The 21,076-nt window shown below is 41.9% G+C and overlaps 1 pseudogene; it reads right to left on the minus strand.

The window, feature by feature from the left end:
• Positions 1 to 11,282: 11,282 nt before the first annotated feature.
• LOC124250281 (leukocyte immunoglobulin-like receptor subfamily A member 6) lies at positions 11,283 to 13,551 on the minus strand (annotated as a pseudogene).
• Between the last annotated feature and the right edge of the window lie 7,525 nt (positions 13,552 to 21,076).

Here is a 21,076-nt window from a genome sequence, read left to right on the forward strand (position 1 = left end):
TTAGTATATAGAAATTGAATTAAAAGCTATTTACCTTGTATCTTGCAACATTAATAAAGTCATTTATAGATTGATGTTGGTTTTTTTGCATATTCTCTAGGATTTTTGTGTAGATAATCATGTAAGCTGAGAATAAAGACAATTTTATTTCTTCCTTTTTAACATATTTGCCTTTTACTACATTTTCTAATCTTATTGCCTTGGTTAAATCTCCAGTACAATATGGAATAGATGTGATAAGAAGAAATATCTGTGACATGTTCCCAATCTTAGAGAAAAGCATTTGCTCTTTCACCATTAAGTGTGGCATTAGCTGTTGGTTTTTTAAAATGCTACTTATTACATTGATGAAATTCTCTTCTCTTCTGAATTTTCTAAGAGTGATTTCATGAAAGGGTGTTGGATTATGTCAAGCATTTTTTAATGAGATATTTGTGTCTTATTTGTCTACTGATATAGTAAATTGCACTGATTGATCTTCAAATGCTAAACAAACCTTGCATTCCTGTCTGAAATGCCACGTGATCATGGAATATAATCCGTAGCACATAGCTGTATGGCAAATCTCTGTAACTTATTAAACTTGCATAATTGAAACCTAAACTTAGAAGGGGTACTTCTAGGTAATATAGTAATTTTGAGTTTAAGGTTTTAATGAACTGCCAGACTCCTTTCTAGAGCGGCTGAATCATTTCAAATTCCCAGCAGCAATGTATGTGGATTCAGCTTTCTCTTCATCCTCATCAACACTAGCTGTCTTTTTCAAATTATGTCCAATCTAATGGGTTTGAAGTAGTAACTCATTGTAGTTTTATTTGCATTCCCCTAATTGCTAATGAGTTGACCATCTTTCATATTCTTGCTGTACATTTTACATCTTCTTTGTAGAAATATCTATTCAAGCCATTGGACTATTTTTGAATTGGGTCATTGTTTTTGGTTGTTGGATTAAAAGTATTATTTATGCTTTTATAAAGAGTACTAAATACTAGGCCCTGGATATTGGATACTAGACTCTTATTAGATATTTGATTTGAAAATATATTTTGCAATTTTGTAGGTTGTCTGTCACATTCTTGATAAATATTTTAAAATTTAGCGATGTTCAATTAGTCTATTTTTTTCTCTGCTCCTTGTCCTTTAATTCTTCTCTAAGGAACTACTGTCAAGTCCAAGGTTGAGAAGATTGACTCTGTGTTTTTCTCTAATAGTATCATAATTTTAGCTTCTACATTGATTAATTTTGAGATAATTTTTGCATATGATGTGTAAGGTCCCAGCTTCCTTCTTTTGCATGTGGATATCTAGTTTTCTCCATACAATTTGTTGAAGAGACTATTCTTTCCTCATTGAGTGGTCTTGACACCTTTGTCAAAAGTCAATAGCTCATATGTATGGGTTTATATCTCATCCTTCAATTTTATTTCATGCAGCTCTATGTCTGTCCTTATGCCAACACCACACTGTTTTGATAACTCGGGATTTGTAGTAAGTTTGAAAGCCGGAAGCATGAGTTCTCCAACTTATTTCTTCTTTGCTAAGATTTTTTAGCTATTGTGGGTCTTTTGCACTTACCTTCACTTAGAGAAATGGATTTTTCACTTCTGCAGAAATGGCCTTTGTGCTTTTGAAAGGGATTGTGAAAGGGATTCTACAGATTGCCTTGGAGAGTACTGCCATCTTTACAATGTTAAATCTTCCAAGCCAAGATCCTGGAATGTCTTTCCATTGATTTAGGTCTTTTCATATTTCCTTCAGCAGATTAAAACAACAATAGCAATAATACAGTATATAAGTGTTGCGCTTCCTTTGATAAATTCATTCCTGGGTATGCTTTCTTTTGGATGTTGTTATGTGTTGAATTGCATCACCTAAAATGGTATGTTGAAATTCTCAGTTCCAGTGTCTGTGAATGTGACTTTTTTTGGAAATAGGGCCTTTGCAGACGTAATCAAGTTAAGATAAGATTGTAATTAACTAGGCTGGGCCCTAATCTGGCATTTCTTTTGCCCTTTTCAGAAGCAGAGAGTGGGCACATAAGGAGAAAGTCATTGAAGAAGAGGATACACAAGGAAATGTCAGCCATGTGAAGATGGAGGCAGAGATTGGAGTCATGCTGCCACAAGCCTAGGGGAGTCTGGGGCCAACAAGAGCTAAGAATAAACAAGGAAGGATTTTTCCCTAGAGACCCTATAGTGAGAATGGGCACGTTGGACACCTTGATTGTGGACTTCTAGTCTCTTGAATTGTAAGAAAATCCATTTGTTTTAATCTACCTGGTTTGTAATAATGTTATGACAGTCCTAGGAAACTAATAGAATAGAGAAATGTATAGTGTTTGCAAGACTGCTCTCTGGTGTCTGGCAGCCTGGTCTCGTTCAGGGATCTTTCGCTCTGTGACTCTAAACATGCTGCAGGATCTCTGAACCTTGACTTCCTAATCATGCAATGTAAATTAAATTAGTAATTTCCTCATGAGATTTATATGAGGATCAAATTATTTATTACATTGAAAACTTTACAAACTGCATGCCACCTTATTATTTGAAGGATATTTAACGTCATCATAGAGATATTTCTATGAAGGTAGCATGAGACTCTGCAGCACCATGATCCATGTCTGGTCCCTACGGCACTGTGGGTGGTCCAGGTACAGATGGGATCTGTGTGAGGACACAGTTCCCTGTTCAGCCTGAGGACAGAAGCAGAGAGTAGAAGAGTGGGCTATGGAGGCCCCTGGCCTGTCATCTCTACCTCCAGGGGCACTTTCTGTTGGGGGCATTTGCAAAGCCTGCAGTCATTGTGCACATGGAGTGATTGGGGACTGCTGTCTTGCTCTTGGATCTCAATGTGCCTGGTTATACTGGAGCTCAACGTGTCCCTTTCTCCAGGCATAGATGTTCACAGGATCATTGCCATGGAAAAATGTCTGGAAAATCTGGAATCTTGGTGCAGGGAGGGCCCTGGAAGAAATGAGAACCTCTCTTCAAGGGGCCCTACTTTTTTCTCCTTTCCAGAAAGAAGTGTCAGTTATTTCAGGGCCTGTCAGTGGAGTTATTTTTTGGAATGATTTCTAACTCTCAAATTTCATCTCCGTTTAAAGACTACAATATCAAGGCTTAGAAATATTGTGTCTGTTCTTCAAGGTCATATCTCCAGTGAGTTTCCATCTGTGAATGGAATCCAGATCACGCAATCCCCAGAGTTCAGCACCTCCTTACACAGCTGCCTTCATCAAAGTTACAGAGACTGGGGCTGAGACAGAAACCAGGACTGACCGTGAAGCTGTGGGTGAGGGTCCTGCCAGCTATTCAAGGCAATGCCTGGGTAGGACTGAGTTGGGAGGAAGTGAGCTGGAATGGGCAGAAGATAGAAGACAGGCTCATTTGTAAATAGACAGTTTCCTTGAATCAGTGAATTTTAGGCAACTTAATTCATGACCCTGAAATCCTCTTTACAAAGGAGGAGATGAGCCTCACTTAATAGTTATGTGGTGAAGATTCAGCAGAGGAGTGTGTGCAGTACCCATCCCCGGTCCTGGCACCCAAGAGGCTCTCAGAAAATGCTCATCAGCACAACAATGTGCAATAACTGGATTCCCCATTGCTCTTTGCAGGGCAGGCTTCACGGGTGGTGAGCTGTGTGCCTGGATATGCCTCAAAACTGTGTGAATGTTCTGCTGTCACCATCTTGAAATTTGCACATGAGGCCCTGAATTTTCATTTTGCACTGTGCCCCACAGACTGTGTAGCCAGTCTTGCCTCCATCATTTTGTTTTTTATTGGCTTGGATTATTTTGTTCTGCCAACTTTTTCTTATGTCTCAGCTGAATGGTGTCGAAAATGGGGAATTCTTGGGTCTTGGAACTGAGAGAGGGACCAAATTTGCACAAATGAAAGAGGAAGGCAGCAAGGGAAGATGCAGGCTTGATTTACTTCAGATTGCAGTGTGTGTGGGAAATGAACCTCATTCTCTCAATTTTCCATTTACAATCCATCCATTCAACATTCTGATCAGTCAAAATTTATCTAGAAATGTCAACATATTCACACAATTTGCCAAGCATGAAAACAAAAATATGTGCTTAACTGAAGTGGATCCTGTTCTTGATTCATACTGGTCTTGGGGATGTGATGGACATCAAATAATTAATTACAACCTATATGTAATTATACACTATGACATATGTTGTGTGGAATAAGTCCTTGAAGATTGGATATTAGACAATAGAGGATCCTAACTAGTCTGGGCATCATGGAAGGTCAACCTCAAGAAGGTGAAGTGAGAGGATAGATCTGAGAGATGTGGAAGACTCTCAGCTGAAGTGAACAGGAGTGTTGAGAATTCTAGGAAAAAGGAAGTGGATAGATAAAGGACCCCATTTGAAAGTGATTATGTCTGCTGAGCTCCATGTGGACCCAATTTTTCTAGAATCAGGTCTGGGCTGATTTCCCTGCAGTCCAAACCACTTCCACTCCAGGAAACACAGGGTGAGGATGTGGAGATCCAGGTACTACACCAGCTCATCTTGTCTGGTTCAGTGCAGATGAGGGAAGCAGACAGAATCAGACAGAACAGAACAAGATTCACAGAACAAGGTACACAAGAACCTCTGACGTAGGTTTTTTTGTAGGAAAGGGGAGCTGGTTCTCTCCCATGACTTCTATCTTGTTCTTGCTAAGTAGGTCCAAGAAAAGGCCAAATACTCGGAGTATGGTATAGTTTGGAACCAACCCTAGGGATATGACCTCAAACCACTACCTGATGGAGTTAAACCTCATCTCTGAAATCATCCTCAAGCACGTTTTGATTGGATTCATCCCAATTCAGAGACTTGGGCCATTATGGGTTCAGGAACTCACATGAACCTTCTTTAAATTCTTAGTTGCATATGGTTAAGTATTGGCCAAAGTCTTTGTTCAGAGACACAGTTTGTCACCTGGAAAGAGGCTCATTGTCTGACTAGAGTCAGGTGACAGTGATCAGGCAGGTGGAGGTCATGTTTTGATGAAAACACAAGTCCAACTTGTGAAGTATTTGCTATAACAAGTCAACAGCGACTTTGTTAGGAATTAGTCACTAGTATAGGATGTGGCTGTCACACACCTCACTAACTTGTATGGAAAATAGAGTCTGTAGAGTAGAAATGTAATCTACAAGTAATGACAAGTAGACTTATGAGTCATCAAATGAAACTTGAGAAGAACTTTGTCAGTATTCCAGAAGATTCTATGGTTTCCATCTTGAACAAAACTATCCAACCTCATCTTATTTGTAACCACCATCATGTATTTGGTGGAATTCTTTCTTTGCTTTCTTCATGGGGTTTATCTTAGGTATACATTCCTAAATAATACATTGTTTCCTTTTTAACATTAAGTAAACATGATAGTACTAAAGATATTGTTTTTATAATCTTCTTACATTTATTCATTATCATATTCGAAGATAGATATGCACGGCCATTTTGAATTTTAGTTTGTTCATTTTCAATGGCATATATTTGATTTTCTACATAGAACACCAAATTCTATGTTTTTTGGTTCACGTAGTCTTAAAAAGATTTGACTAATGTGAATAACTCTCTTGTCAATGTCCTTGTGCATGGATCCTGATGTATATCTACATATACCTTTTCTCTAAGGTATATACTTGAAGAAGAGCTGTGTGTCTCTTACTTCAAGTAGATAAGTATAATCTACTCTATGAATTGATGGATGTACCTTGCGTTCCTACAAGAAGTGAATTGAATCAGAATTCTATGTGCTCACTACTCTTTCCTAAAACTGATATTCCCATTTTTCACTTTGCATCTCACCCGAATGTGCTGGAATTTTGGTCTTGTGATTTCACTGAAACTGTGCCACAGCGTTGGAGTATGAATGATCATTACAGATAAAATGCAAGGAAAATTAACAGCATTTGGAGGCTGTCAGAGTGGAATTCAAGGCGTCCTAATGGCTTAGACTGTTTTGTAAGAGTCAATTCTGTGCATCACTTCCCAACTCTACATCAGGGACTTCACCTTGGCACCTTAAATTTGGCTGTGAAGGGAGAATATACACCAGAGAAACTGAAAAAAGCCTTGATCAGTGTTTATAACAGTGGGTTTTTCAAAAGTGGTAAGAACCGTGCTGTCACTTCAGAAAGCAATGTCTTGATTCCAAGTGATGATATTTCTACAGAAATTACACAGGTACAACCTGATGAAAAGTAAAGGGTTTCTGGAGCCCAGAGAGGTTGTTAGGGCATCATTTTAGATTTCTTCTTTCAGCCAAGATCTTTGTTATGCCAATTTATTGATTTAAGATAGATTGTGTGTTTTTCATGAAGAGATGGAGACTCCTTAACACAGAAATCAAGTTATGTGGTAATTAGAAATTAAGAAGAATGTATTACATGAAAACGCACCAAAGCATGAATGTGTAAGGAGGTGTGGTCCCATATCTTCCATGTGGGATATATGCTAATTTCACAGAAAGGAGTGAAGACAGGAGCACCTCAAGATAAGTCAACAGTGGTTGAGAAGTAAAGTTCCACAGTTTAATGGCAGAAGAGTCCAGACATTGTCCTTGCACATGAACAATGATTCCTCCATATTGCAATGACCTTCTGATACTTCACACAGCATATGCCCCAGATGTTTTTCAGAAGCTCCTGGACACACAAGATTTATCTCCAAGGCCCTATCACTCTGAACAGTGCATTGTCTCTCTTATGTTTACCACCTTGCTGTATCTTGTGGTCTTCTCGGTCTGTCTAGAGCCTGAAATAGCAGAATACCAAAGACCGGCAGGATCAAGGCAGCCACAACCGTCTGGATGAGATTCTCCACTGTTAATGCTTGGAATGTGAGGCTAAGAATTGTGGACAGAAAGGCCACAGAGGTCAGGGCAGACAAAAATCACCCAGAATCCCTGGATGTCCACCCAGGCACCTGCTTCCCTTTGACAGGAAATGACCTCCTGTACCAGCCGCATAACTGAGAATTTTTCCTGCTTACTACTCTTGGAGTCTGACTTATTTTCTGATGGTGTCAGCTGACTATGAAAGTCATAGAAAAGTGGGGATGGGTGAGGAGTTGATATAGCTCAAGTATTTTCCCTGGGCTCTGTGTTCTTATAATTCCTCCTTACAATTTCTCATGAGATAACTCTTATGTAGTCCCTTAATAAACACTTTCTCTGCTGTAGATGGGTTCCCTCTGTTTTAATTAGATTCTTTCAGTCTCCCTTTGTTTTCTGAATTTGCCTCTGAGTCACTTTGGGACAGAGTTTGGATGTGCCCCAAGAGCTCAGAGTTGTTGAGAAAAATCATCTCCCAATAAAGAAATAACTGAGTCCATGAATGCTCATTGTTCATTCTGGGATATGGACCTTGTAAGCTAACTCTTCCAGATATGACAGCTTCTACTTATTCAACAACTGAAGACTAAGGATCCATGGGTGAGAGGTTGATCAGATATATATGCGAGAGAGGAAAGAAAATTCAACCCATATAGCCATACAGTGTAGGTTGGGTTAATTACAAGAAATAAATTATGTTATAAGCAGGCAGGTCTGCTCTACACAGTGTCACAGTGAAGGTTACACTTGGAGATGATGTTTAAGCTGATTCTTGAATAGAAGGAGCCTGATAGGAGTTGTGTGAAGACCCAGATGAGGCCCATCACAGCTGCAGAAAGATAAGGTCTCCAGAAAGATCTCAGTCTGTTCTTTAACAAAGAATAAAGTCATGTCTATGCGATGTAGGGAGGGTCCAGAGGAGAAAGTGGAGCTGAGATTTGGGTGCTTGGTGCATTCCAGATAGGATAGAAAATACAGAACAGATGAGGGATGTTCCATAACCATTGTCATCATCATCATCATCTCTCTCTCTGTGCCCCTGCCTGTCTCTCTCTCTCTCACTCTTGCTTTCTCTCTCTCTCTTTGAAAGCACTCTTGAAACAGCTATAAGTTTTCAAACAGAAAAGACTAGTCATTCAATTTTATATTTGGACTTTTTCAGGCTAAAATGCTGGGTAAGAAAGTGTGTTGCAAGAATGTGTGAATTTCCCAAATTTTTGATATTGAATTCATGTAATAGTTAATTACATTCAATAAACACTAAATAAATGAAAACAAAAATGATAACCTATATCCTCTCTATATCCAATATTCAGAACCAATGAAGTTAACAGTTCTGGTCTTCAAAGCCTTAAGGGACAGAGAAAATCAGTGGTATTATAAATTGGGAGAGTACAAAAACTAGGTAACCCTGCAAATCTATTTTAACATAAAAAGTGAAGAAACATATTATAGATCAATTCTCATTATACATCTCCATGTAAAAATTCTAAGCAAGCGTATACAAGTTAGAAAGTATGAATGAACAATAGATGTCATTCAGTGGGGTTAATATCCAAATATTTGATCCTAAAATGTCTTAAATGTATTTCACCATGGTTAAATTAAATAGAAAAAAATCAGGAGATGTACAAAAGTCCAGAAAAAAATTGCTAATTTCTACAAAAAAAGGAATATTTTTTCCTAATAAAATCTGAATGTAAGAGAAAAATAAACTTACATGGATAGGTCAATAGTAGTATATACAAATATATATATATATTTTTGATGTGTTGGCCTTAGTTTGGGCTAAAAATGAAGATGTTTTATTAAAGTGACACTCACCTACATCTTAACATTTTACTTTGTCAATATTATCATGTGCTATTTTATGCAAATAAAATTGGTCCACCATCTGGAAATAAGTGAAATTTCAATTTACTTGAGGTTGATAAAATTATTATTGGTAAGTCAGAGGAGATCATTTGAAAGGCAATTGAATGCTGGAGAATCTGTAGTAAGTTAATAAGATATAAAGCTAATATAACCAAACCAGTATCATTGTCATCTATACTCAACTATTAATAAGAAATTATAAAGAACTAAAGATCTTACTTATAAATTAAAGTAGTTGAACAAATATTAAGCTGTGAGTATAGACAATATTTTGAATAAAACTTCAAAATGAATCTGAAGTCATTAATAAACTCCATTTTAAGTATCTTTTATAAGAAAACTTCATATAAATAAAAAGCTATTCTCCACAATGAAAGTAAAAATTTAATCTAATACCAATGAAAATAGGAGAATTGCCTATTTTTGTCACAAATCTGTATAACTTAAATTAGTAGATTTATATAAGCAAGCATTGCTATAAAAGTTCTCAGAGAAAGAGGGAGCAATAATAGAGAAGTGTGCACAGAGAATGCAGAGTAGACAGGAGCTGCACACAGACGTGCTGTGCAGTAATCCCTTAAGTGATTCCAGTGAGCCATGCATGGTCCCTCCTTAGTCTCAGGTGTGCTGTGAGTGGCATGGAGACCTCCAGGTGAGCACACGAGGGCTGTGCAGAGTGGTACCCATGGGCAGGGATGCTTTTCTCTATAGGAGAATGTCTGGTGTGGGTCCCACCTGCACCCACAGCAGATCCCACCTTAGACTGAGCAACCTCCTGTCCTGGTCTCAGAGGACTCAGGGACTCCCCACATGTGTCGGTGAGAGGCTTCTTCTAAAGATCTCTTGCAAAGGAGAAATGGGAGCTGCCAAGAGAATGTCCATCTGTCCTGTCTCCAGCTCTCCCAACCTGTGATCCTCCCTCAGGCCAGCATCTTCCCTAGACACCATGTCAGGCCTGGACACCAAATGCTGCAAAGCCGCCCCTCTCCTTCTACTCCACACACCCTCCAAAACTAGTTAGCGACCTGGGAGCCAAGTGATCTGAAAAGAAGTGACTTTTGGTAGAAAATCCTACAGTATTTTTGTGGGACAAAGAGGATTGAAGATGCCAAATCAATGGGGATTCTAAATCTTTGCAATGTCCACAATACTGTGGCTTCCTCTTGCTAACCTGAGACTCCAGGTTTGATGGGTAAAAACCACATGTACCCCAACCCTGTCTGCCTCAGCTTTTCAATCCTGACAAGGTCAAAGTTACTGTGAGAAGCAGGACAGACACAGAGGGGGCTGGACCAGGAGCAGGTCTATGATGATCCACTTCCCAGATGCTCCAGAAGGTCAGAAATGAAGGGACCTCTGGAGGTCATGGCCAGGCTGCTCCTTCTTATTCAGATGAGGAAAGGCTTTCTAAGAAATTCAGCCCCCCAGGAGAGCTGAGCCTTCACAGAGCCACCTTCCAGGGGTCCCTCCCACCCTGACTCCTAGTCTGTGCACATCAAGGGACTCTCCCCCTTCTTCTGGCTCCTGCTGAGTAGTGATGCTGTGGTTCTGAGATAGAGACACCAGGAAGTTAGTTGGTGGGGGCCTCTGTCTTGAAATTTCAGTCTGATCTCATCTCATCTTAGGTTCACCGTGTCTCATTCTATCCTTCTCCCTTCCACAGCCCTGCCTGAGGCTGCAGGGATGGGGAGTCCTGAGGTGGGAGATTACCATCTATTTCCACCTCTCATAGGCCGGACCCTCATCTGTGGAACCTCCTCTGTGCTCAGATGACCCCATCATAACCCAGACTGTCTTGTGGATGGGGCCCAGAGAAGAACTTTTGAGCATAGGGAAGACAGGGGCAGAGGTTCTTCACCTGAGACCAGGGCTCCGGGACCAGGGACCTGTCCAAAATCCCAGTCACAGGGAGCAAAGACATGTCCCCACAATGGACCCCACCTCATAAATTATAAACCAAGAATGGGATATGTGAGTGAGTCGGGCTACCTTTCTCCCCATTTCTGCCTGGTTGTACCACCCTCAGCCTAGATCCCAACATTTTCCTCTGCCGTGACTGCTCTGCCTGTCACCCATCCAGCCTCAGGACTCCTGGAGTCCTGTGGTCTCTGGCGTGTCTGTCCAACTTCCAGCTCCCCTGTAACAGAAGCCTGTCCTTGAGTATCTGAGGCACCATCATATCCTGTGAGAACTTTTAGAACTAGTCTACGGTATTCTTTGCTCACTTTGAGAAAACTGGCCTCTGTGATTCACCAGACGTTTTAATGGGCCCTGTGGGTGATGGGGGCTGGAGTCCCCAGGGACCTGGGAATGAGGGCAGGAAGGGAGCGAGGTGCTGAGGCTGACCCTAGAGTCCTCACCTCACTCAAACTATTCTCCATCCACCCTGTGGCCCCTGCAAGACCCATCTTCTACCCCCTTGTACCTGTCAAATGCAGTTGACGGAGAAGAGGGTGGTCAGAGGTGAGAGGGCCTCTGAGTACCAGACCCCTTCCGAATGACCCTCCTTTGGAGCCTACCTCTCTCCCATCCCATCCGACAGCCTTCCAGGGAACAGAGCCCTTAGCTGAGCAACTCAGAAAGAATGGTCAGGGACTCCTTACCTGAGATCATGAGTTCCAGGGGGTCACTGAGGTGTGACAACAGGTAGGGGGAGGTGCTGTGTGAGCTGTAGCACCTGTAGGTCCTCCCGTGGGCTGAGGTCACAGGACTCATGGAGAATCAAGCCTGGTTCTGCTGAGCTTGATACTTTGATCTAAGACTTAGGGGGGATGAGCTTCCTCCTCCTTGGACAGAAGGAAAGTGTCTCTCTGGACTCATGACTGACATGACAGGGTCACATTCTTTCCTGAGGCCACTATGGTGCCCAGCTGCACCAAGAGAGAGGGTGGTTCAGAGAGCCATCCCAGAGGGCGAAAGGATGGGTAAGGGGCTGCACTTCATTGTGAACTGAGTTCCAAGGCCTCTCTCTGAGGACTTGAATCTCTCTGTTTTGTTTTCTCTGAGTCTATCTCTGTCCTCACCCATCCCCTCTCTCTCTCCCTTCTTGGGGGCCTCACACCCCTTATCCTGGCATCACCACCTGGGGCTCCCCAGCAGAGCGTGTGCAGAATCTGGGTCCCTGACAGACCCAGTGGCTTTTCATTTGAAACCAGGATGTCCAAGATGTTACTGGGGGCAGACCACTCAGAGGAGAGGTTGTGTCCACTGTAGCATCTGTACCAGCCCCCATTGGACCAATTCACAAGGCCCAGGGGGTAGTAAGCCTGAGAGACCTCAGTCAGGGGCTGCTAGGAAAAGCACTGGGGGAGGTCACATCTCCCCTCTTCGGATAGAGTAAATCTGTCATAGCCAACATCAGAGTGACACTGGAGGCTCAGGTTCTGTCCAGAAGCCACAACGAAGCCCTGTTGGGTGAGGAGGGACGGCTTCCCAGACACACTTGAGAGAAAGATGCACCTGTGAATTGCGGGGGCTGATTCCTCCCATACAGTCCTCTTATCCATCCTGGCCCCCAGGTCTCACAGTCTTTCATGCTCTGTGTCTCTGCCCTTGGAGACCCATGCTCCCATCACTCCAAGATCTCGCATGGAGCTTCCCTGAGAGCAAAGATCCAAATATTCTGCCTAGTGTCTTAAAACATTAATGGGTATAGGATGGGACTTCCTTACCTTGCACAAGGAGCCCCAGGGGATCACTGGGATCTGACCACACCTGGGGCTTGCTTCTATAATAACTATAACATCTGAACATCCCCCTGTGGCGGAGGGTCATGGGGCCCACATTGAACAGGGCCTGAAAATGCCCTTTGGGGTGTCACTGTGAGTCCAGATTCCAGGAGGGGGTGTGCTCTCCTTCCTTAGTCAGAATGAACCTGTCAAATCCCAGCTATGAGCCACATTGGAGGGTCACATTACCTCCTGATGTCACTGGGGAGCTTGGCAGATCTGAGAGGGTGGGTTTGCTGTAGAATCCTAGGAAAGGACAAGGCAGCAAGTTAAATGGCATCACAACTCCCTCATATCTTCCAGGGCTGGACTGTGAGAGGGGACATACTCCTAAGAGCAAACTCCTTTCCTGAAGGCAGAACTTGAGCCTGAGATGCCAGATTGTCTTCTCACATGTCACCACCAGCTCTCAGGGGTCATCGCGCTCTGACTAGCCTGTGAGGCTGTTAATATTTACAATGAAATCACCCTGCAGTGTGCCCTGTCATGTGTGGGATGGAGAACTTGACCTTGTTCCTGGGATCCAGTGGGTTCTGTCTGTCCCAGGGTTCTTAGCTTCCCTCTTTATCCAGATGGTTTTCCTGGACCTCCAGGGTCCCCTGACACCAGATGGTCGTGGGCCTGCCCTAGGGGATCACAGAGCCTGGCTCAGCAGAGACTGTGGGTTTGGGGAGAGTCCCTGGAAGGAAATCAGAAGCTGAGTCACAAGATATTCCACTCCCCCACTTCCCCACATCTCAGCCCCTGGACCCTCCCAGACGTCCCCAATCCCTCAGCCCAGAAGTGCTGTTCTCCATCCCCAGCTGCCTGAGGATGGCTCCTTGTCCCCTTTGAGGAGGTGGGACTTTGGACACCTGGAGAGAGACTCACCTGTGTGCACTGGTGTCCTCAGGCTCACATTCAGCCCTGGAATAGAATTATCTGTGAAAGATATTTCCCCTGAAGCCTGAGCATAACCCTCCTCCCCATGAGCCTCCTGAATGCTGTGGTCTCCTGATAGACCAGGACATGGATGCGTGGCAGGCTCCCTCCCAGGCTGGGTCTTCTTCTCCCACTACTCAAATCTCACCAAGGCAGAGCAGGGCCATGAGAGTGGGGGTCATCGTATCTCCTCACTCTAGATCTACTGTGAAGATGGAGGAGACAAAGTTGCTTAGTAGGACTGACAGATGCACAGGGTGTGGCCCTTGGGAAACGGGTCCTTCAAGTCATGAGGTCACTCACCAGCCCCACAGGAAAAGGAAGGGCACCTCTCCAGGGCTGGGTCTGATGTTGTACCAGGTTCTATGTAGACATTTCAGATAGAAATGGGATCTCCTTTGAGCCCACACAGTGCCTGATCTTGACTCATATCACTGAAGGACAGGACTTCACAGTAAAAACATGTGATGCCTTCCTGAGATGCCCCTTTCAAGTGATGGGGACCCATGGCACGACCATTCCTCACAAAGTCTCCTCCATGGAGTCTTTGTCCTCAGTCCATCCATCAGTAGATCCCTGTGGGGTCCTCACCATGGACAGTACTCTTCAGGCCCTGGAGATGCTTCAGCAAAGATGCAGGTTCCTGCTGCACTGCAGAGCTCAGATCAGTGGAGACACACATTCACCATGTCACTGTACAGTTCAGCTCAAGGTCACTGTGGCAATGAGCATAAAGGAGAAATACAGTAATCTAAGACAGGGAAACAGCCTCCTCTGCTGGCCGCAGACTGTTGGTTTTCTTTCTATCACAGCCTCCCTCAGAGACTTCTCTTTTCCTTGCAACATCTACCTCCAATTCTCTGGGAACAAATTTATGAGTCATTTCTCTCTTCTCAGTGATCGGTGTTTCCATGGGCGGAGCTCTCCTCCTCATCCTGTGGTCCTATCTTCAGGTTTAGGGGACAATGAGCACATCAGTGCTCTGAATTTGGGAACAATGTTGACTTTTATTTTAATGTTCCTCCATCACTCTCTGCCCATGTAACCATGAGCACCAATGCCCCATCTCTGAGCTTTTTTCACATCTGAAGCACGATGTCATGAATCTTACTCCTTAAAGTGGTGTGGGTCAATGGTCTGGGTTCATAGAAGGTGCATATCAATTTCCAGGCCAGGCTCAGAAATGAATAGCTTGGGACATGGTGGGGGGGGTGGTCATGTGATCAGACTCCACAGTCAAGTGGATGATTGGTGTGCCCCCCTAGAGGTCTTGTCTGCTCCTAACACTGAGAAATGATACTTACAATATTTCTGAAATACTCAGCCACAGACAAATGCAGAAAAAGAGAAACAAAAGTTTCCACAAGAGAGAGGCAACCACAGTAAAGAGTACAGAACAAAGCTGTGTGGCCATTGGTGCCTGGGACCATCAAAGAGTCCAAGGTAAGAGGTCACCTGTGTGGACACAGAGAGGTCCCCAGGTCCTCACATGAAGGCATAGGCCAAGACTCCAGGAGAATGTTAGAAGCTGTGACTCCCCCTTCAGCATCATGGCTAAGTGAGTTGTTTCCTCTGTCCTTCCCTCCCAAGTCACAACCAATCAGACATCCATTTACAAACACAGGATTCACTACACAGCACAACAGGACACATAGATATCTATGCACATGTACATCTGAAGTAGTAACAGATTGACCAGTGGCCAGAGGTTCAGGAAACACAACAGAAGTGGAGACCCAGCCCCCTGTGGGAGCACCCCAGATAACAGCTCCACCAGCAGTAGGGGCTGTATAAAAGTCTCTGGGTCCCCAGCAGTGATAGTGACACATAAACCCACACATATATGGACAGCTAATCTTCGAAAAATGAGCCAAGAATATACAACAGAGAAAGGAAGTTTTCTTCAATAAATAGTGTTGGGAAAACTAGACAGCCACATGCAAAAGAATGAAAGTAGCCCATTATCTTATACCATACACAAAAATTAACTCAAAATGGATTAAAGACTTGAATGTAGGACTTGAAACCATAAAACTTCATAGACAGTATTCCATAGGCAGTACGCTCTTTGATATTAGTTTGGGCAGTGCTTTTTCAAGTGCTGTGTCTACTCAGGCAAGGAAACAAAAGAAGAAATAAACAAATTGGGCTATAACAGACTAAAAACCTTCTGCAAAGCAAAGGAAACCATGAAAAAAATGAAAAGATAACCCACCAACTGGGAGAAAATATTTTCAAATCATATATCCAACAAGGGGATAATTTACAAAATATGTAAAGAATTAATATAATTCAACAACAAAAAAATGAACAACCTGATTAAAAAATGGACAGAGGTTATGAACAGACATTTTTTCCACAGAAAATATTCAGATTGCCAAGAGACACATGTAAATATGGTCAACATCACTACTTATTGGGGAAATGCAAATCGAAGCTACAATGAGATACCACCTCACACACATCAGAATGGCTACAATTAACAAGACAGGAAATAACAAATGTTGGAGAGGATTTGGACAAAGGGACCCCTCATACACTGCTGGTGGGAATGCAAACTGGTGCAGCCATCATGGAAAACATTGAGAGACTTCTCAAAAAGTTAAAAATAGAAATACCATGTGATCCAGTTATTCTACTAATGGGTATTTATATAAAGAACATGAAATCAATAATACAAAAAACTACATGCACCCTTATGTTCATCACAGCATTATTCATGATAACCAAGACTTGAAAGCAACCTGGGTACACATCATCTGGTGAATGGATAAAGAAGATGTAGTGTGTGTATATATATATATATATATATATATATATACACACACACAATGGAATACTACTCAGCCATAAAATAGACAAATTTGTGCCGTTTGTGACAAAATGGATCAAACTTGAGTGTATTTGCTGAGTGAAATAAGTCAGAGGAAGACAAATGCCATGTGATTTCACTTATATGTGGAAGATAAACACATAGATAAGGACAACAGATTAGTGGCTACCAGAGGGGAGGGGAAGAGGGTGAAAGGGACAAAGGGGCACATATGTATAGTGATGCACAAAAACTAGACGATTGATGGTGAGCACAATGCAGTCTATGTGGAAGTTGATACATAATAATGTACACTTGAAATTTACAGGATGTTATAAGCCAATAGAACCTCAATAAAATAATTTTTAAAAAACCTAGTGTATTAAAGATGGTGGTTTCCATCTTGAGAAAAACCTTCCAAATTACCTAATTTTTTACCACTATTACGGTTTGTGGGATTTTTTTTCCTTTTTCATTTATAGAGTTAAACTTAATTTTACCTCTAAATAATAAACGTTGTCTCCTTTTGAACTTCATGTATGTAATTGAATAATCCTACACTCATGTGTCTTAAAATTTCCCTCCATTTACTCACTATCATGTTTGAAAATTGATCTGTATTACTGTTTGTTGTGTTTTCTGTATTCAGATATATTATTTTTTATTGAGGCACAATAGAAATATAACATTACATTAACTGTCTGTAGTTTTACTTTGTGCAATTTTCTGCCATATAATATTCCATTGTATATATATAACGTAATATTCATTATTTGTGAGATTTATTTCTATGATTTGTGTCTAAAATGAATTACATAGCTGTGAATATTAATATTCTCATAAATGCATCATTGTTTATTTGCACAAATTTTAATCTAGGGTATAATACATGTATATTAGGACATATATATACCTTATAAACCCATACATGTTATGCATATACATGACAACTGTGTGTCTCTCCTTTTAAGAGATAATTACTATCTAAAACCCAAATTGTCTGAAGATATTTGTTATATACTCCCCAAATTGACTGAAGCAATTTGGGTTCCTCCCAGAAATGTATTGAGATTCTAAGTACTCAATATTTTCTCCCAAAATTGATTTTGAATTTTTTTGTCTCTAATATGGATGTACTAGAATTCTGACATCACAGTTTAATTGACATGAGAATATGGGGACCCTCTGGAGAAGGAGAAGCCAAGACAAGGTAGGTTGGCACAAGTGTGGTGAGGGACCAGCATCCTCAACCAAGAAGAGGGTGAGCTAGACTGAGTACTGTGAAAAATCGGATAACACTGAACCCTATTCACACAGGGTGTTGTGCATCCTGCAGGTATTTCTGGATTTTATCTCTCAGCAAAAGGAAACATTTCATTAAAGGAACATATGAACAGATTACTGCTTTGAGAAGAGCACCACTCTGTAAGGAATGTTCTGTAGGAGGACCCTATTGATATAAACAGCGATAAAACTCCATTAATCCAACCCCTAGATGATGAGCCATGTCTATTCTAAGTGGCTTATGGGGATTTCTCATTTAACCCTTACACAAATCCCACAACAAAAATACATTCACAGTTGAGTGGGATGAGGCAGGAAGAGTAATTTGTCATTATCATGGTCTAGTTGTTTTGGAAAGGAGTCTGCTATGTTCAGATTGGCTCAGGGAGCTGCCCATAAGAAGGTGCAAATGTGGTAATTACTCAGGTTGTGTTTGCATCTAGGGAGGGGAGGTGGTCAACGGGGATGAGTTTGGTTTGTAGGGAACAGCTGGCTTTGTTGGGTTTTGAGTGTTCGGTTCAGCCTGCTCACGAATAACATGGATCGTCAGGTGGAGCTATTTGGACCTTCTCTCCCCATGGGAACTCTCGAAATTTGGCTACTAGAGGGGCAACACATAAAAGCCTTTCATAAGCTGTGACTCGTGTTTTGACTTATGAAGCTGGCTCGTCATTCTTCTCCCTGGGATTTCTCCAGTGAAAAATACCTTTTGAGCCTAGATTAAATTGGTCCTCCAATTTTTTAAAAACCTTTCTAGATTTTCTTCTCCAGAAAGATTTTTGCATCCTTGATTTCCACTGGCTTTAAATCTCTGGTCTTCATCTTCAGCTTCTTCCTGGTAGAATTTCCCTGCTGAATTTCCAAAAATTCATCTCAGTTTCTGAATCCTACACTCCTGAGAGTTTGGAGATTGTTATTCTGAAGGTGTCTGGAGGTGTTCCTGTGTATCTCTGTTTCTTCTGAAACTTCCTGATTTGGAATCAGCTGCTCAATCTCACATTTGGCCTTCAATAAAAGACCTACTCCTGAGGAAGATGGGCATGGATGTTAGCTCAGGGCCAGTCTTCCTCAGCAAAAAAAGGACCTACTCCTTCAAATACACTGTACATGGAGCCCAATCACTGAGGGCTTGGGAGATCCTGCCAATCCCTGATGCCCACTGCAGACAGCTGGCTACACTATGCAGCAGAAAACCCATGGACTCCTGAAAGCCTGGGCCCTGCTTGGCCATGGCCCCACAGACCTGAAAAACACTACTTCTACTGGTTACAGGCCATGACTGTCCTCCCTCACCCTTAGTTGGGGCACATTTATTTCTGATTGGCCTCCAGGGAATGTGTAGCCCTTTGAGGACCCACCTTTAGGGAATAGTTATATATTGAAGCCCCTTGCTTTTGGTGAGGTTTGTCTTCTGTTCCTCTTGTCCCAAGTGATGTAAATACTTAATAATTATAATTGTATCTAGTGTTCTATAACCCATGTATCATCTTAGGTGAGTCTAACATCTACTGTCTGTAGTAAATAATGTTTTCTTTTTTAAAACAGAGGCAGAAAACGTGCCTAAGAAAGGAAATGTGATTTGTCCACGTTCATCATGCAAACATGGGGTACTCTTGGAGAGAACTAGATGGTTCAAATTCCCAGTCCAGTGCTTTTCCACCCAAATCTATCAACTTGAAGTCCCACATGCTATGAGATAGCAGAGCTGTGGGAGCTAATGGTTATGTGGGAGATACATTTAAACAGCAGAGTCTCAGGGGAAAAGAAGACATAGAGACTCTAACCTACTGAAGAGTGTTTAAAGCCCTCTGCTATCCCAATGGGATGGACTTATGGCTTTTCCTGCAGGAAGGGCCCTTATTTAGGTGAACTAACGCCCCTGTTCAACAAGAAGCCCTAGAATATGTCTCATTACAAACAGGGTTTTAGTCCAACAAGACTCTACTGAGTCTCTTATGTGCCCTCTCATTGCCACAAAGAAGATGACTCTATGCCAGAAGAAAAGTGTCTTTCGAGGCCTAGTGCATTCCCCAGACAAGACTCCCTGCTTGAGCTTCAGGGCCTTGTCTCCAGCTACTTCCTCCATATTTTCCACCTACATTTAATCTCTCACTATTAAATACGATGTTCACTGAAGCCTTTTGCAGATGTGGTTTATCAAGTTGAGGACATTCCTTTCAACTTATAGTCTTCCAAGAGTTCTTTTTGGCTGTGTTTTTTATCATGAATGGATGCGGCATTACGCCAAAAGTCAATTTTCGATATCATTGATATGATGTGGTTATTTCATGTGGTTTTTCTTCTTCAGATTATCAATAAAATAGATTGATTTTTGAAAATCAAACCAGCCTTGCATTCCTGGAATACGCTACACTTGGATGTGATGTAGTATTTTATTTTATTTAATTAATTTATTTTTTTAAGATTTTTTTTTCCTTTTTCTCCCCAAAGCCCCCCGGTACATAGTTGCATATTCTTAGTTGTGGGTCCTTCTAGTTGTGGCATGTGGGATGCTGCCTCAGCATGGCTTGGTGAGCAGTGCGATGTCCGCGCCCAGGATTCGAACTGACGAAACACTGGGCCGCCTGCAGCAGAGCGCGCGAACTTAACCACTCGGCCATGGGGCCAGCCCCCAGTGATGTAGTATTTTAAAAAGATATTGTTAAATTTTATTTGCTAATATTTTTTTGAAGACTTTTGTGTCTATGTTCATGAGGGATACTGGCCTGCAGTTTTTGGTTTAGTTTGTTTTTTTGTTCTGTCTTTGTTTAGTTTTAGTATTAGAGTTTGTCCTCATTAATAGAAAAAACATTTGCTCTTCATCTAGTTTCTAGAAAAGGTTGTGTAGAATTGGTATTATTATTGTTTTCTTAATTTACAAATACAACAATTTAGGCCTGGAGATTTCTTTGGAGGAAAGTTTTAAGCTATTAATTTAATTTCTTGAATGTGAGATTGTAAAAATGTTTTTGAAAGATGACAAGAATCAGGGGCCAGCCTGGTAGCATAGTGGTTAAATTTGCATACTCTGCTTCAGTGGCCCAGGGTTCATGGGTTTGGATACATCTGTGAGTGAAAGAGAGAGTCTAGACTCTAGGGAGGACTCTTCTCCGTCCTAATATCATAGACAGGGATGTCAAGGCCAGGAAAAATGTAATGGTGTACCAGAGGTTACTCAGCCTCTTATCCCATTGCATTCAAAAAACAATCCCATATACAGACCCAGGTACACATCAACTGTCATAGGGTGTGGTTTAAACTCATTGTCTCCATCCTATAGCCTCTCTTATAGACCATGTCCTTCTTCATGTCAGTAGATTCCCAATAGCTGAGGAAGAGATGGAGGAGAGTTATGGGTAGATGATGAGTTGAGGGAAAGGACAGGGGTCTCATGGAGTCTCTGGAAGATCTTCCATCAAGGATCTCAACATCAAAACCACAGATCAGCTCACAGGAGGTGAACAGGCATGTCTGTGCCCCAATCATACTTCCCTCTCTGTCCAGATGACACTGTCCTCTCCTCCTTCAGATTTATGGGTTTTGATATAACACCAATGACAAATAAGAGCAGCAATGAAAATGCCAAAGGAGATGAAGTCTACAGAGAGTCC

This window comes from Equus quagga, chromosome 13 (assembly GCF_021613505.1).
Source record: "Equus quagga isolate Etosha38 chromosome 13, UCLA_HA_Equagga_1.0, whole genome shotgun sequence".
Taxonomy (NCBI): Eukaryota; Metazoa; Chordata; class Mammalia; order Perissodactyla; family Equidae; genus Equus; species Equus quagga.